Source organism: Protopterus annectens, chromosome 1.part1 (genome assembly GCF_019279795.1).
Source record: "Protopterus annectens isolate FY-2018-M chromosome 1.part1, PAN1.0, whole genome shotgun sequence".
NCBI classification, from domain to species: domain Eukaryota; kingdom Metazoa; phylum Chordata; order Ceratodontiformes; family Protopteridae; genus Protopterus; species Protopterus annectens.
Window position 1 is genome coordinate 448,351,662 of NC_056726.1, and position 16,236 is coordinate 448,367,897.

The 16,236-nt window shown below is 38.7% G+C and overlaps 1 protein-coding gene across 1 annotated transcript in view; it reads left to right on the forward strand.

The window, feature by feature from the left end:
• The window catches only part of GNG4 (G protein subunit gamma 4), a 938,259-nt gene that overhangs the window by 311,822 nt on the left and 610,201 nt on the right, over positions 1–16,236 (forward strand). The window contains exon 2 of the mRNA XM_044075815.1: positions 11,160–11,327. The gene's annotated coding sequence lies outside the window, so the exon portion shown is untranslated. The remainder of the gene's footprint in view (positions 1–11,159; positions 11,328–16,236) is intronic.

Sequence of the window (16,236 nt, forward strand, 5' to 3'; positions counted from 1 at the left end):
ATTTTATATGAGAAGCAATTCCCTTTTTAATTTGTTTGTTTTGATTATTTATTTATTGATTGATTTGTACCTTAGTATGCATCACATAACAAACTTATTTGGATCTGAAAATTTAGGAATGACATCTGCTGGAAATGAATGCTAGCTGTAATTATTTTTGGCATACCCCTTTCTTCTCTAAAAAGAATTTTATGTTCTTAAACACTTGCTCTAGAATTTAGCTTTTACACTGTATGAGCTTTTTTTCTCCAAAGAATAAACAAACTTCCTTCAACTATCTTCTTCCAAACACAAGCCATTGTGTTTAATTAATATGAAACATAATGTTTTCTAAAATTAGTTTTCACTTCATCCTCTCCTGCTGTTTTATATGCTTTTTTTTCTGGATGCTTTCAATATTGGATCATAGAGCTGCAGCACCATGTTAGTTATGTCACTGCCTTCTGTTTAAATCATAATGTTGAAATTACTTCTAATATTCACCTCAAAATTCAAAGGCTTGCCATCTACCCTGATTTGTATGCGTTAACTTCATTTGATGGATTAATGTGTTGCAGACTCAGGCTTTGTATAGTATGTAAAATAAATGATTGTTTTGGATACGCTGTACTTTCCTCCTTAGCATGAATACGTACTCAGTCAGTTGTATACTTCATGTTAGTTTATTTAACATCAACTTTCTAGAAGATGTCTTCTTAGTTTTACATGATTTTGCTATATGAGACTTAGAATGAAACATTGTATGTTTGGTACTAAAGATGGAAAACATCATAACTATAATATCAAAAGAAAAATAAATTGTTGTTTCAACAAATCACTGTATTTAGCAGTACAAAACACTACCTTTTTGTATTGTAAGCGTCCATGAACAAGCTGAGGTTCTATTGGGCTGTTTATAGCTTGAAGACCTGGATCTAGCAGTGAAATTTACAGATGCCTATATAGTCCTGCATTTTCTTTTTAAAGGTATGAATTGATAAGGCTGAGTTTTGTTTAGAGAAGTAGTGTATTCCATAGGGACTGAAGTTTACATTATTAAAATGCCTTTATTAAATTATCAATTAAGACATAGGCACTTATATATTAATAGAAAAGAAAACAACCCATTAACATTTTTTTCATTTGCAAACATTATACTTTGTCAAGTTACATGGTCTGGTTGATATTAAGCAATGGAGTTTAGTTTAGTAATTTAATAATGTGTATGTCAGGCATAGGTGTTTCCTAAAAAGATGAGAACGTACAGAGAAGACAGAGAGAGAGATAGAGAGATAGCTAGAGAGAGGGCTGCTGTAGTCTGGCTATAAGAGAATCCTTGAAACCCTTTTGATTATTTTTGTTTGAATCTTTATACCTTCTCCAATTACACCCGATGGCATGTTAGTAGGTTGCAGAGCAGGGTGCAGTATTCTATAACTGGTATGTTATGTAAAGGGGAACAAGTATTTTTCTGGCATGGCTTATCAACTTCAGAGAAGAATAAAGTGGGCGATTCCATATGTTTTGTGGATGGTAAGTCCTACATGAGTATCAAATAGGAAGAAAAATATATATAAGGACTCCAGTCTTTTACTGTTTTCTCACATTTTAGCTGTTGCCCATCAGTAGTATGCAAAGCTGATTTTTTTTTACAAAATGGTAGAATGCTGTATTTGTGACACTGAAATAATGTCCTTCTACTTTACCATTTGTGTTGTAATGTTAAGTGCTGTTTGAAGGGATGTCACGTCAGTAGGGTTAAGGCCAATGTTCCAACGTTTGGAGTCATCTGCATAATTGATGAGCCAGACAAGGATGCCAAAAAGGGTAAGTCTCAGGACAGAGCACTGAGGGACTACACTGGTGATAATATATGATGATGAGAGTCCTATTATTATTATCTGTTTTGTATGACCATATAGACATTGGTGCACCCAGGTTATTATGGCTTTGTTTACCATCAGATCTCTGGATTTATGAAAGATTCTATCATGGGATATAGTGTTGAATGTTTTAGCCACACCTAAGTGAGTTGCAGTGACAGATAAACCTTTAACAAGGGTGGCAGTCACAGTCTCAAAACATCTAGGAGGTTAAATACAACCATCTTTGGCAAATCTGAACTACTTCACAGATGTATACATTTTTATTTGCTACGTCCACTGCTAAAGTAATAATAAAGGCATTTTCTTGTCAGGTTATATTCAGATAATAACCTTCCATGAATGAAGCTGTCATTTATTCCACATGCACTGCTCTTTATCAATATTTGCTAATATTTCTCCTTAATTACAGTCTTATCTTATTTTTTTTTTCATTTCAGCCACCACATTGTCACTGATTCAATAAAATGCCATATATAAGACTGAAAGTTATATATCACAAATTATCTTACTAGGTTTAAGAGTAAAATGATTTACAGGACATGTTGTTTTCTGAGTTTGTCTCTTTTTAATTGGGAAGGGGGCTAGAATAATGATATACCAGGCAAAAGAGAGTTTGTGACGGATTCAGGATTTCAGTGGTGTTTTATAACTCAGAAACATGCTGCTTCTTGACAAATGCAACACCCTAGATTCTCTTCCCTTTCATCAGTTGATCAATGGCTCATCAGTTAAGGGGCCCTGCAAACAGCTCTTGTGAGACGTAAGTTGGGTCTAGAATTACTGATGAAAGAGATGCTACATCTGAACAGCGGTCCAGCTCCTAACTTAATATATAAAACACAGCGATTGCATTCTTGGCCTATGCTTCTCAGATGGACTATGACCATGGGACTGCCATCCCCCTGCAAAAAATGTATGATGGGTATTGGCACAGACTGTCATACTACTGGCATTCAGCGGCAGCTACTTCTTACTCCAACTCATCTCTTCCACAACTCCCTCTTACTGATGAGTGCTATTTATGTGTATATCAGATATTACACAGCTCCAGACACATACACATGATATGCATAAACAGCAGTGCCTCAGAATGACTCTATTATGTCTAATTTAAGGGAACAGTTTGGAGTATGGCTTTTCTAGGGGACTTCCTGGCACAGGATGTTCTTATACCATACACCACTCCATGTGGCCCCGCTGTGCCTGGGTAAACTAAGAAATAAATGTTCCACTGCTAGAAAGAAAATGTTTCATTCTCAGTTTTTCTCTGAATCCTAGAAAATATATATTTTCCAATCCTTCTTTTTCTAATTAAGGATTCCACTCTTCGCTGTTAATCTACAACAATGAAACTAATTTTGAGTTATCAATGTCACTAATTTCACCTTTGTCCTGGAATGCTACATACTTTATTTTTATTTATTTATTTTTTTAATTTTGTGAATCATGTTGTATTATTTTTTCAGTGAAATTTTTATAAAAGGTGCATGGATTTTCTAGTTTCAAATTCTGCCTCTCTTTGTGAAATAAAGCATGTGCTCTTTTATGTATGCTTGTACTTTGTACAAAACACTTGTCCAAAACAAAGTACTTTCCTTTGGGATTCAGAAAACTGCTCACTGTGATAGAGGTAAGCTGGCCTGTATATACCCTCTGGGAGTGATGGGGTTCTGAGTTCACTGACAAGTAACTAAGTGAAAATGCAGAGCTCAAGCAGCAGCCAATTAACAATCCCATCTGTGGTCAGAGCAAGGCCTGTGGTGAGGAAGAGATGACCGCAATGGTGGCTATGTAATATGATGAGCACAACTGCTGCATTAAGCCCATTTATGTGCCTCAGCATGTTCACTTCCACACAAAAGAAACAAGATGAGAGCAGTAGTTATCAGCCTTAAAGGACCTAATGCACACATTTAGACCTATTTTTAACAGATTAAATGGTGCAAATGGGAGTTTAGGACAATAAGAAAAAGGAGAAAGCAAGCAGAGGAAATTGTATAAGGGAGACAGGGAGGGAATATATTTGCAAAATTGGAAAGGAAGGGTATTTTATTTTGTAGGACAGATGTCCATTTTCTCTAGTCAAAGGAGGTAAGGTGGGAAGGATGTAGCTGAAAGTGCAGGCAAGGAAGGATGGTGTTGGTAATTAGTATCGACGAATACACAAACACATAACACAGACAAGACTGACAGGGCAGGTGCAAGCACAACGATAGTAGGAGATGACACTGAGGTTTTAGCCAAAAGAGATGCAAAGGTAAGATAATAGTGAAATGGAGGACTTGACAGCAAACATGGAAGGGCAATGACACAAAAGGGAGGGGAACACCATAATGGGGGATAGGGTGGATATGGTAATCTTCACCACCCTGCTTGTGTCATAGCCAGTGGGAGTTTATTCACCACCCTGGACTTCTTCCCCACTGAGTCCAATGGAGCTAGCAGTGCTAGTCTCAAGAGAAGTCTTTCCAGATGGCTGATGACGGCATCAATGCGCAGGTCCACCAGCCTCTCTTACCGCCTCTGATATTTGTGGGTCACAAATGTATCACTCTTAGTTCAGCAAGCACAGACCTAGGTATTATTGGACATGGTGGAACCATAGGCACAGCTGCTGTATAGAAATGCAAAATAAAAGGTAATAAATAACACAACCGACAAATGAAATACATTAAAAGGAAATTATATTAAAAAGAAGAAGGGAAGGGGAGAGAAATGCAGTTATCAAATGAAGTACAATAATATTAATAGATAAACATTATCATATGCTACAACAGCAATCTCAGTAGAAACACAGGTGAGATGTGCAGGTGAGTACTGGCAGTCCAGGGATATATACTGACAACTGCTATCTACATATACTAAATTGATGAAATAATACAGGGTATAGTCACTGCCCTTATAGGTTCATAGGTCGGTACTGGGCTATCTGCCCGAAGGCATATATTAGCCCAGCCATGTTGTGCGGTATTCACCACCCCTTTAGTAGTTCCCTAGACCCTTGTACTAGCAGCTAGTACCCTTGGCCCCTATCTAGTAGTGCTGTTGGTGTGATCCCCGGTGTGAACTTTCTGTTACCCATCCACTCATCAAGGTTCCTCTTGAAGAGTGATAGTGAGGGGCTCTGTCTTATGTAGATCGGGACCCTGTTCCATAGTAAGGGAAGTCTCTGCGAAGGGAATCTATCCCTCCAGCATGTTCTATTCATTGTTGTGTTGAGGTTTATATCCCTAGAGCATGTAGCTCGAGTAGATTTGGTTTTGCTAAGATGGAGCATGTTCAACAATTCTGGGTTGGACATGGCTCTGTATGTTAGACAGAGATCGCCTCTGAGAAAGCAGTATGCAACAGAAAACAGTCTTAGCTTTTTCAATTGTGCTGCATAGGGCAACTGTTTGAGGTCAGTAATCCTCTTGGTTAGGTACCTTTGTGTTCTCTCCAGCTGCTGGAGATGTCTAGCCAGGTACATTCCAATTGGTGCATTGTAGTCAATAATGGGTCTGATGAGGGAAGAATAGAGGGGCACCATTACATCCTTAGATCTTGATGCGAACCCTTTCGTGATCAGATGGGTCACATAGAAGGATTTTCTAACCACTTTGGCAACATGGTTATCAAAGGAAAGCTGACTATCTACTTGGGTCCCTAGATCCCTTATTTCTGCTTCAGATTTCAGGGGATTACCTCCTATGTTGTAGTTTGCGGGTACTCTGTTTTTTCCAAAGGGGATTACTGCGCATTTCTTTGCATGTAGCTTGAGACCATGGCTTTGACACCATGCATCAGTCTCATTTAAGCCCTTCTGGAGGATCTCCACGTCAGCTGGAGACTCTATTATAGCACCCAGTTTGCAGTCGTCCGCAAACTCAGTCAGCCACAGCTCTTCCGTGCTTGCCTGTACTTCTGAGAAGTATATGCCAAACAGGAGGGGCCCCAGGACAGAGCCCTTAGGCACACCACTCATTACTGGTCTGGATTCGGACATAGATCCCGCTACTCTTACTTTATGGGATCTGTCTGAGAGCCAATTTGCGATCCATCTTGTGACATAAGGGTTTATGCCCAGGCTGGTGAGCTTATCAATAATACCTGAATGGGGAATGGTGTCAAATGCTTTATCAAGGTCAAGGTAAGCCGTGTGCACCTCCTTTCCCTTATCTATATCCCGAGTAACTGTCTCAAAGAAATCTACCAGGTTCAGGAGGCATGATCTGCCCTTGCCGAAGCTGAACTGCGTGGGGTCCAGCGACTGGAGGTTCCCAATCTCTCCATTTATGAGTTCCATAATGATTCACTCCATAGCCTTACAGATCAGACTGGTCAGGCTTATTGGTCAGTAGTTCCCAGGGTCAGTTGTGGCTCCACCCTTGACATGATTGTCTGGTGTAATCTCTGTACTATACCTATGAAGTGCTACAGTAATGTAAACATGTGGGAATATGTTCCAGTGACCTTTACTTTACATCATATAATTTAATAACATAGCTGTGACATACTAGCGCAGCCTGGTGACAGCACATATTACCTGACTACTAAAGTGTCATACACTGCCTAAAACACCCGTCATAGATCTTTACTAGGCTAATGACCACAATGCCTTTTTAAGCCTAGCCATGCATCCCAAATCTCTGACAAGTTTTGGTATTCTTAATAAGTGTAAGCAGGGGTTTGGGAGTTGAAACATTTACAAGCAGCGTACAATTCTGTAGAGATAACCTCTATGACATGTGAGGTTAACACATTTTAAAAGTAATGAGGAATGGATAACTACTCTTCTGAGTATGTGATAAGAGACAGATGTACTCACTCCTGTGCCTGGAAATGCAGAACATCCTCCAATACAGGAGACTATTATCTGAAGTAGCTTTCTGGCTGCAGATAAAAACAGAGAAATAACTAGTGTGCAGTCAAATTTGGTTGTATGGTGAAGCCATGTACAAAAAATGGGCATCATACTTACAATAAAGCCCAGATGTGCTTACTCTGACCACTTCTTCCTACCAGCTAAGAAGGCCTGGATGTTTCACAGGGTTGGAGGTTCATAGGTACTCAGTAGCTACTAAGATCTGTGAGGATCTTAAGAAGCCTACCCTTTAATTCCCATGGTAGTTTTTAGCCCTTGTATTTTGTGTATGAATAAGCAAATGCGGGTTGAACAAGGATATATTGGGAAGTTTACTTGTTGCCCCATCCATGGAAAATATGGGAACTAAAATGTGGAATAATTTGTGGTTTCACATTCATTCTTTCAAATTATGTTAGATTAAAGTAAGAGAAGTACTTTGCTTTATGTAGAGTGAAGACATTTCCATAGAAGAAGTATTCTCTGTGATACAATCATATCCTTCCAACATGCTGGAGGAAGGGTAGCACCTCCATGGGTCACTTCAGTGGTGCTTGCACTGCTAGCCAGTGTGAGGTATGCCTGTAGCATCAGTCCTGACAAGAAAGTCCCAGGTTTCCACCTTATATTGGGGACCCTCATAGGTGCTCCCCGTATTCTCTGTTCAACAAATAAAGGAAGATCTTAAATTCTTGCATGCACTGCTAGGGTGTCCTGCTAGAAAAGGTGCCATTGGAAACCACAACCATACTGGCGGCCTAATACCAGAGAATAATGGGGGTCATCCTACAGCCACATCTGTTCCACATTCTGAGAATTGTCACACAATGCAGGGCAATCTGATAGCGTGGCCTGTGACAGGGTGTGAGATGTCTTGTGCCATTGCATCTATTTAGTTAATGGGAATGAAAGATGTGAGACATAGAGAAAACTGTTGGGCTGTGTATGGTGTTGTGAAACTGCTTGCTCGGTAGTGCTCCACAGTCAACAAACTTACAATATGAAACGCAACAACCTACTTTCTGTCATCACACTGCCTGCTCATGTGGGTGCATGAGGTCATGTAAGCCTGTATGTGGTAGTCTGCCTCCAAGAACTCCATGTGCAGTAGTACATTACTTTTCCTAATGAGCAGCTACTACTAAGCTTGTAGTATCAATATGCAGAAATGACTTTGGCTGGTCCATTTATCCAACTAACTGACCCTTTCCCTATTACATTCCTTTTGCTTCCAGTTGAAGGATGGAGCTGGTGTACGCAGAACTTGGAAATTAATGGACCACAGGGCTGTCATCCTAGGTTCATTGGATCATAGGTGTATACTATGCTAATGATCATCAGGTTCTTTATATTCCTAGCAGCATAACCCAACCCAGTTGTGTTCCTACCCATCATGGGCATTTATTTGTGTGTGGGGGTATGTTAGTTAATAAGTCTCTAAAGGTTGCGTGGAAGAGTATGTTAGTTTTGGCATAGTTACTGTCTGCCTCTGTCTATCAGACACATGGAGGCCAGACTTGGGCTGAATTTCTAATTTCCCTTTCATTGGTCAAGGTTATGTTAGACTAAAGTAAGAGAAGTACTTTGCTTTATGAAGTGTGAAGACATTTCCATACAAGAGGTATTCTCTGTAATACAGTCATATCCTTCCAACATGCTGGAGGAAGGGTAGCGCTTCCATGGGTCTCTTCAGTGGTTGTTAGGAATGGACTATACTTCACACGGATGAGGAGCTTGTTCCAGAGCATGGGGATCCTATGAGATACATATCTGCCTTGCCAACATGTCCTATTTATGTTGCAAGTAAAATTTAAATCCTTGGATCTACTGCTTCTAGTGCCATTCTTTTTATGGATGTGCAAAAGGTCTGTCAGAGCTGGATCTCAGGATGCCTTGTATGCCAGACATAGATCGCCTCTCAGTAACCTGTAGTATTTAAATATAGAAATGGGGTTTTAAGGTTACCCATACAGGACAATGTATTTATACCCTAGATTCTCTTGGTAAGGAACCTTTGTGAGCATTCCAAGTGTTGCATATGTCTGGTCAGGTACATGCCAAAATAGGCATTATACTCGATGACAGGTCTGATAAGGGCCAAATAAAGTGGCACCATGACTTCCATAGACCTGGATGTCATGCCCTTACTTATAAGTTGGGTGACTCAAAGGCCAGATTACTGTCTACATATGTTCGCCAATCCCTGACTACTCTTAGGGTTGATTTACTGATGAAGTAATTAGTCTGGGTGGCCATTTTCCAAAAGGAACTATAATGTATTTCTTGGATTGAGTTTTAATCTATAACTTTGGAACTAGTCATTTTTCTGTTCTAGACCCTCTTGTAAGATGTTTGCATCATGGAGGGAATCTATGTTAACTCCCAAATTGCAGACATCAGTGAACGTGTTCAACCAAAGGCCCTTGACAATAGCCTTTACCTCTGAGGAGTTGATGTCAAATAGGAGTGGTCCTTGCAAAAAGCCCTTGGATACACTGCTGGTCACTGGGCTCTTTGTGGAGGTGGTCTCACCAATCCTGGTGCTTCTGTGTGCCCAGCTGCCAATCCATTGAGTTATGCAGGAGTTTATGCCTAGTTTGTTAGTTTGTCATCTACACCTGAGTGGGGTATTGCATTGAACACCTTAGCCAGGTCCACTTAGGTGGTATGCACCATATTCCCCTCATCCATTGCCTTGGTGACCTGTTTAAAGAAGTCCACCTGGTTTAGTAGGCAAGACTTCCCCTTGACAAAGTCAGACTGGGTTTGGTCCAGTGTCTGAAGCTTGCCTATGTCTTTGTTGATCATCTCCATGATAATTTATTCCATGTTTTTTCATATTATACTAGTCAGAATAATGTGTCTGTATTTTCTGGGGTCAGTTGACGGTCCACTATTGTGAAGTTGGTTACCACTGCAGTCCTCCATTCTCATGGTGCAATGTCTGTTTTGAGGGTATAGTTGAAAAGTGACTCAAGCAGTCCTGCTAGACCATGTTTCAAGCTATTTAGGAAGCATCCCAGAATACTGTTCGAGCACATTAAGGCTGTGTTCTGGTCTTAGTAAGCACCACCAGGATCTGCTCCCTGCTTATGGTTGGGGGGTTATGCTAGTAGGTATGTAATGGGTCAAAGCAAGGGGTGGGAGATAAAGTTTGAACTGAATTTGTCAGCTAGCAGATTCGCTATCTTGCTCTACTCCGTGAAGTTGGCACCATTGATCACTACTTCAGCATAGGTAACAGACAGAGATGTAGAAGGCCTTGTGGTTGCCTTTAGCCTGTGAGGCTATCTTGAGATTTTAATTGGCTTTGTTAGACTTAATTAGTTCTCTTAGTTTCCTATTTATTTTAATTAGAGAGCTCTTATCACTATGGGAGTTGCTCTTCCTGATTTTATCCATGACTCCTTCCCTTTTGTTATATAGCCTAATAAGGTTAGAATTCCATCACTGTGGTTTGTTTTGGTCTTACTGCTAGTAGATACGACAGCATCTATATAGGAGGGGATGGGCCCAGACTTTGTCCCAGACAGAGATAATGATAAATTCTTGTCCCTCTGGAGGAAGGAATGAGAACTGTGTGAAGGCAAGGAAGCCATTTTTTCAGCCAAGTGAATGGTTGTGAAAGAAGGTGAATCCTAGTCCTGTGAGGCAGAAGTTTATCACCCCATTTGCTATGCTATATTTTTAAAGTCAATGCTTTATATCTCAGCTGTATAATGCCAGAGTACTGAAATAAATATTCAAGTTAAAAAATGATGTGAAGCTGTTTTTATGATTTCTAGTTAAATACTGCATACAATATTATCTGAATGTGTGATGTCATCAGATTCTGTATATACTGTTTGCTACAATTCCTTGCTTCCTCATTTCTTTTATCTCTTCCTTCAAATGCAGATGATGTTCAGGAATTTTAGCTATCAGGAGTTATTTTCTTTCAGCTGAGTTGTTAGGTGTTGTTGATCTCCTGTTATTTTAATTTGTCACCCTCCTTTTATAGAATACATTGCTGTTCATGAGTGCAGTCCAGTTTCTCCAGTATCTCAGTAAAGCAGTCTTACATTTTTTTTCTCGGTTAAGCAACTCTAGTAAAAGTGTTAAAGTTTTTGGTATCAATGCTCTACATTATAACACTTGTTCTAATGTGCTGTGATGTAGTAATAACTTGTTCTCTGCTCTTGTAATTGAAATACTGTTTCTTTAAGAAAGTGGGTGCAGCATCGTTAGATCATTGTATGACTGCTACAATACTCTGTTTTGCAGGCTGACACTTTATTATGGCCATATGTGAACCGATTTGCAAATCATTTATGATCGTCTGTCAAGCTGTTTTTTGATTGTTTGACTTGCTTTTGTATTTTAGAATCTGTACATTTAGATTATCTGTTCACACGCACAGCTGCTTGCTTCCACAGTTTCAGTGCTATGAAAAATCCTTGGTTTCTTTTTAGCAGATATTAAGGAAATGAAGCATTTCTGCTGGGAAAGCAGCATGGATTTCTGAGCTTCACAGAGATGAACCAGTATATTGCCTTAAGATGTCATTTTGGTGTGTTTCATCATTGACTTCCTGCATTAAGCTGTTTTGATCTTGTTTAACAGAAGCCAGCATTTTTCAGGTATCGTTCCTTAATCTTCTTAGTTCAGCTGTAAGATTGTGTAAAAGCAATGCTTTTCTGTAGTTTGAGAATCAATTGTTTTAAATTCATGAGCTATCTTCATAGGTTTACTTTCAGCATTTGAGGTTGACTGCTTTGTGAGTCATTGGGGTGATGTTGCTGGATAATATATATGAATCTACCACTATAGAAGGGCTGATCTGTAAAGGCTAAGTCCAGAAACAAGCCGACTGTGTAGTGTGCACTCAGAGGCAATGCACAATACTAAATAAACCTGAAGTATGCATCTTTTCTTATATTTTCATCGTTCTAATAATTTGTTAATCATGTCAGTGCCCATCTTGTAACAACCTTACTTAATTATTAACTAGCCTGGGTTTTCAGAATTAATAATACGTGTTAGATCCCTGCAGAGAGCAGTGCATCTCATAGCATTAGAAGTTTATAGAAACGTATGCCCTAACATTACTTTTCCTTACTTTACTGCATTTGGCAATTGTTTTAATTAACATAAGAAACGTGGTGTATAGGTATGAAAATATAGAATTAAATGTTTCTGGCAATTTGTAGCATGATGACATATTTTCCTGTTTTATAGCAGCTGACGATTTCAGGATGAAAAAAGAATACTGAAGATAAGTGATAGACATGTAAATGTAAACCTAATGCTCACAGTGTAGTACTTAGGATGGATGCACTAAACACCAACAAAACAATTTTTAAATATACATTTCGTACTGATACTTCCATAGTAAAAACAGTTGACCTGGTTGAGTCACAGCTGACCTGGGTTTGGTCAGTGATTCCGGTATTAGAGGCGCCACCTCTCAGGGATGGAAGTGAGTAGCCGATCAGTCCCATGGGGGAGACAGGTGGTGTCAGCTGCTTCATAAGTTCCACTGGCAGGAACTGCAAATCCTAAAACAGACCCCAAAAGCCAATGAGTAAAGTTAAAAAAAAATGTGTTTTTTACTATATTCATTGACCCTTGACACAAAGGTTCACTTATTACTTTTTGTATGTTGATTTATATTTATATATATTCTTTCAAAGTTCCATGATGTCAATTTAACATTCTTGTTTTCAGAAATATTCATTGTCTGTTGCACTGGTTTCAGCCTTATGGTTTGTTTGCTTGTAATATTTTGTACCTTAACAAATAAAAAAAAAAAGGTAAAAAAAAAGTTATTACAATAACAGAGAAATGTTCAGGCTAAAATGCTATTAATTAGGACTAACATGTTAACAGCATATGTAAATACAAATTTCAAAAGATTTTGCATCACTAAGTATGAAACATGAATCAACCAGTCTTACATATACGTTTAGATTTCAGTGGAGGCTGGACAGGAAATTTTGTCTCTCTTTCTGTCCAATTTCAGGCTCTGATTATTGCCTTGCTTCAATTTGCAATAACAAATTAGTGAAATCTCCACCTAACAGCAATCTAACATCTGGCTCCAAAACTTAAGTTTAAAATTACACTGATAAATGAAGACTGAACTGTTGACTTCAGTTGCCCAAGATTCAGCCTGCCGATTAGGGGAGTTCCTCCACGGGAAGTCAACATTGGCAAGTTGTGCCAGTAACGATGCGGGAATTTACCCTTTCTTTGAGTTGGTGCAACCTTGGAGTTGATATATAGTTGATATATATATATATATATATATATATATATATATATATATATATGTGTGTGTGTGTGCGTGTGTCTGTGTTTTTTTCAGCTTTTTTTTTTTTTTGGCAAATGCAGTTCAGGATTCCAATCCTGGAGTGCATATGCTTTCGTCCACTCATAGTGGAAGTGTGGGATACATCTGCTATGTGTTTATATAATACCCTTTTCATGTTTTAATTTGCAATATATTTAAACATTCCCTAATTCTTGTCCTAAAAATAGCATTCAGTTTTTCAGCATGAAAACCCACAAGCAAATAAGGAATATAAATGGTCCCCTTGGTGTTGAATTTACAATTTTGTTTTTGCTATAAAAGCAATTACTAGTCTCATTGTTTTTGCATTTATGCAAGGATGTAAAACACCCCACACATTACATCTAAAAGTTCCACATATTAAATGAATGGGCTTCAGACAAGTCAAAGGTTTAGTTAAAAACTTCCTTTAATAATTTTAGCATATTTTAAAAAAATGCAACAGTCCCTGCAGCATTAGTTACTACTGAATTAGAAAGTAACACTTCCCAACAGCTTTTAATAATTCTTTCTTAGTGAGTAGTAGCAGTGGTAAATGTAGTTCATGGAAGTGCTATCATTTGTTGGCATTTTTTTCCATTCATCCAATAAAAGGACAAGTAGTCCTGGAAGGGACCAGTTGGAGCAGGACAGAGAAAAGGCAACTGTAGAGCATAGTCTACCTGGCAGTACTCTAAAAAATAGTGGGGGGAGGGGGGTTGCATTTGTATGGAGACATGCACAGAGCTGGACCCAGCACTGTAGGTACTTCTGTAGCTGCAGTGGGTGGTGGTGTTATTAAGAAAACATTCAAAGCACTTAGGTAATTCCCTCACTAAGCTGTGTACAAGTTGGATGAGGAAATGAGAAAGATGATGTATCAGTGAAGGAGGCTAGTGGTCAGGGGCTCAAGGACAGAGAATACCTTGTCAATAAAAACTTAAGTGTATTCTGCATCTTACTATATGAATACTATTGTACTATGTAATTATTGTATTTTGCTTATATTTCTGTGGAGCTTTTCTCCCTGGGCCTCCGCTGAAAATGAGTTTCTGGCCCAGTCGGATTTTCACAGTAAACAAATGTAAATAAAATAAATAAAGTAAAAGTAAGTTCTTTAGGCATTTTTGAACATGATTATTTGTTTTTGTTGCAATATATATATTTTTAAGTGCGCCTCAAAGGTTGCATTGCCTATTCAAAGTGTTGACTTAAGTGAATGCTACCAATGGTTAACACTATTCAGAAGGGACTGAAAAGTTTTGCATTATGTTTATACATTAAATTGTACCTTAAATTACTTTAATTGCTACATATTTAAATATAATTGTACAAACATAATACAGTCTCCACACATACATGATGAAAGAAGACTTATAGCATTGCTAATTTTCTATGTTGTATCTTTTTTTTCTGCCAAGCCTGTCTTTATTATGGTATCATGATGCATTTCCAGCCCCTCACCAATGCAGACACAAAACTGTGGCTTCTTGTGGACTCTTTATTAGGCACTGTTAGCAGTGATAGATGTTTGTGCAAATGGAAACAAACATGAGTTGCACATGTAAAAGCCTGGGGCTGTAAACTGTAAATTTCATGCAAGTGCATATTTTTTTTATTTTATTTTATTTTTTTTTTAGTTTTGTGTCCCGGATTCATCATAAAAATCATTGCCTGAAAAATTGTTTTAATTTATGAAAAACAAATAACATGTGAGAACAGATGAAACAGAATCAGAGCTTTCATGATCTGTTAGAATCAGTACCACTTCTGAACCATTTCTGTGGTTCTGAGGGATAAGGCAATGAATGCAGCTCTGTTGACCTGGATTCCAGTAATAGGCCTGGGTGGTGCTGATGGTGGTGGTACTGACTGGTGGGAGTACTGACTGGTGGGGGTGGGGTGTTAGTTAATAGCTGATGCTGGTTCAGCCATTCTAGGGGAGGGTAGTAGTAGACATTCCTATGGCATGAGCAACACATGACAGATGGCCTGGAGTCAGGCTAAGATGTACAGGGATGGGCAAGACCATTTTACCTATCAAAGAATGCACTGCATTCCAGGCAGGGATTCAAGCATGTGGAAGCATGCACTTTCATACTGCCTGCGTGACATTGAATTCTGTGTGCTCTGCTTGCAAACTGCCACCTGGAAAACAAAACTACCCATAACTAGAAAAGCCCAGGCCATGCAGGATGATAACTGTAGTCTGTCAGTTGTGGCTTCTCATCTAGAACTTAGGTTAATGATAGTTCAGTGCATTCCCCAGTAACTGTGATTCCCTGTCAGGACAAGAAGCATGCCATTAAATTAAAGTAGGTGAAGGGCAGTCGTGTGTGTCCTTTACACTGACTGACAGCTTTACTAACAGTGGATTTCTAATGTGTTTTATTCCAAAGTGTTGTTCAGTGTAAGGGAACAATAACAAATATATTTTGTTTGGTGTATTTCTGTGCTGTATCACTGCAGGTGCATTATTTTTCTAAATGATCACCCTGCATGTCTACTGCAGAGGGATTGGCTTTCACTATAGAAATGTTTTTGTCTTTCTCTTCTGTTTTGTGGCCCCAGAGTAAGTAAGCATATTTAAGTAAAGTGTGGATGATAATATTCTTTAACTGTAATGTAGATACTTGGTTTGTAGTTTCAACAAAACTGTATTTTTTCAATTAATAATGTAGTTTTGATAATTAGGCTTCATCAGATTGATAGTCAATGTAACTGATGTCAGCCTATAAACATGAAGCCTGGGAATCATTGGATCATAGGAAATACAAGGACATTAGAAAAGAGGCCAATAACTACCCTTAGGGTCTACCACCTTTTCAAGGAGGGCAAGAACTGTAAGTCCCACTGTGTATTTTGGGGTACTCATCCAACTTTCTAACTTGTTTTTAAAGGCAGATAGAGAACTGCACTGCTTGACATGCAAGAGGAATCTATTCAAGGGCAAGAACATGTGCTGAGTCATATAACTCTCCATCTAGTTATTCCATGATGCAGGGTCAAATCTCTTCTTCTAGTTTGATAAGTAGTGAAAATTCTAAAACGGCAGCCTGAAGCAACCCGCTGACTGCCTGCTCACAGTTTCAAATAGCTGGACAAAAACTCGATCACTGGTAAAATCCACACGTCTTTATTGTGAAAACAACAGATGTTAAGCGCTTTCTCCCACAGATGGCGAGCTTCATCAGAACATACCTACTATGTCATCTACT